Source organism: Paramormyrops kingsleyae, chromosome 8, assembly GCF_048594095.1.
Source record: "Paramormyrops kingsleyae isolate MSU_618 chromosome 8, PKINGS_0.4, whole genome shotgun sequence".
Taxonomy (NCBI): Eukaryota; Metazoa; Chordata; class Actinopteri; order Osteoglossiformes; family Mormyridae; genus Paramormyrops; species Paramormyrops kingsleyae.
This window is the reverse complement of record NC_132804.1, coordinates 25175360-25177966: the sequence shown is the minus strand read 5'-3', so window position 1 is coordinate 25177966 and position 2607 is coordinate 25175360.

The following is a 2607-nucleotide window of genomic DNA, read 5'->3' as shown; positions in this document are numbered from 1 at the left end:
GTGCGAGTGTTCTTCAGAGAGTTTCTGTGCTGTATTTATTTTCACAAACTATTGTTAAATAACAGCCACATTTTCCCTATGCCATCCTTCTGTGGTAATTTTTTAATGTTTCATTTTGGAAAGTTGCTGCTTGGTACAAATTTTACAATATTTATTTATTAGAATTTCTGATTTTAAAACTATTTTTAAATGATAGCACCCATGGAAAGTATATAACAAGAAGACCACTAATGTACTAATTTGTTGAAAAATTCATTGGCTTGTGGAAAAAATCATTAGTCTCTAATAAAAACATTTAGCCTATTCTTCCATAATAATACTCCGGCGTTGTGATCTGGCAACTGCGACAGCAAAAACAGTCCCTGATGTGGTTTGTCTCTGCATGGATCAGACTGTGCAAGTCTATTGTGTGTCAGAAGGTGTGCAGTGGTCAGCTTTCAAGAAGCTAACAAAGACAGGTCCTTCTTATCCCAACTTCAATAGTAACATAATAACTCTGAAAGAGACATCGTGCCAGAGGGCGTTATTGTAGAATTTATACATTAACCTCAGATGCATCTTGCCCCTCCCCCAAGGCTTCGGGTATGGTTAACTTTGATCTTTACATCAACTTGTTTAAGTGGTGGGAATTGAAGCCAAATGCTGTTAGAAGAAAGATGTTTTTTTAAAAAAAAAAAAAAAAAGGAAAACATAAAGGAAGGTCTTAGCAATGAGCTAGATAGCAACATATGCATCCACAACCAACACCCATCTGAGAAAGACAAGGCAGCCATTATAGAGTCCAACGATCGGACACCCATCAAAATTAAGCAAATTGAAATAAGTAAATTAGCCTAAATTCTGCCCTTGGGCACATACACCGTATGTAAACTGATTTTGTTAAATCCGTTTCAGTTTTTTCCGTCGTCTTCTCACACTCAGATAGTGTTCAAGTCCCCCCATCCATACACTCTCAACACAGACCTAAAGCGATCGTCTGCACTACTTCTCTTTGGAGACATTATTCAGTTTAAAGAAAGTCAGTGACAATATTTTACAAGTCTCCAACTCATAGCAGTTGTCAAACTTTGGGTCCTTCACTTTAAAAATGTATGTAAATTAGTGGCTAATTTTAATTAGCAGCTAATCTATAGCACTGAGGGAAGTAAATGTGCCATTTAAACAATGTTATCAATAAACAGGATGGAGTTTGAGAGGAATCCAGAATATCCCTTAGCCTGTGAACACAGCTGTTTTAACATTGAGATTATAGTTTGCAAGGTCAGTTTATTGTTACAAGAGTTGGTCAGCAGTACTATATCATAGAGGCAGGTGCCAGTTGCTGTACAATCACAGGTTGGGGATCTTCTCCCACACAGGAGCACTGTGTCTCTAAGCCTACCTCTTAACAACTGATTTTTACTGGGAGCACATGGTGAAACAACCCCACGTATGAGCTGAGGCACCCCAAAGGCACCACAGCCTTTGACAGCGCAGAATTCCCACCGATGCCTTAGGCCGGGGGTGCCCCACTCCAGTCCTGGGGGGCCGGAGCCCTGTGTAGCTTAGTTCTTTCCCTGTTCCACCATAAATGATTCAGCTCAAGATATATGTGGTAATTAACACAAGGAGTTGAATCAGGTGTGTTAAATGAGGGGAAACCCAAAAATGTGCAGGGCTCTGGCCCCCCAGGACTGGAGTTTGGGCACCCCTGCCTTAGGCTAAATGCGTTGCAGCCTTACATTATGAATTCCTAGTCCCGATACATTTTAATTACAGTGTAAATGGTACTTGAAATACCAGGCGAGGTAACTTAGCTGACATAATTAAGAACAGTGGTTTACTGGGGGGAAAAAACACCCGCAGGAATCCAGCCTTTGAAATCCACAAGAACATATTAATACACAGAACCACGAGAGCAAAGAATATAGTTATTATATGAATTTATTTCGGTTATGGGGAAAGCAAACTAATCATTCACCAGGTACTTTACATGTACAAGTTTGAAAATGCATCAATGTACATGTTACACACCTGCTTTATCATTTATAAAGTGTGGCAATTTATTATTGCTGGTGACCTCGAAAGTGTTACATCTGTAATAAAACCGATTCGGTTTTTCTGGCCTAGATTTGAAAAGCCAATAAAAAAAACATACAAGCAGATTATACAGTGGTAGTAAAATTGTTCCCTGTTTTATTTCGTTACCAGCTGAATGAAAGCACCCATTAATATCCAAGTTTCTAAGCTTCTAGTCTATAACCGTATCATCTTTTCACATAGCTGCCCAGCGGGCTGCAGACCGTAACTCTACACTGGCTCTGACCCGCATGGCATTGACTGAAGGAACAGAAGATCTTCCAAGCTTTGTTTTAAGTACTGGGCGTTTCCAGAAAGAAAAAGCCTGAAAGCAAGACATGCGCAGCCGCCTCATACAGCCTGTAGAGTTTCTTTGCAATAAATAAAACAAAATCAAAGTTTACAGCGCCAGAAAAACAATTACTACCATGCAAATCAGGCCCAAAATAGTAAAAAATAATAGAATATATAGATGGATCTTGGATGTAATACTTCAAGAACAGAGGAAGGTCTTAGGAGGCCAGCCACAGCGCCACCTTGCGGCCATAA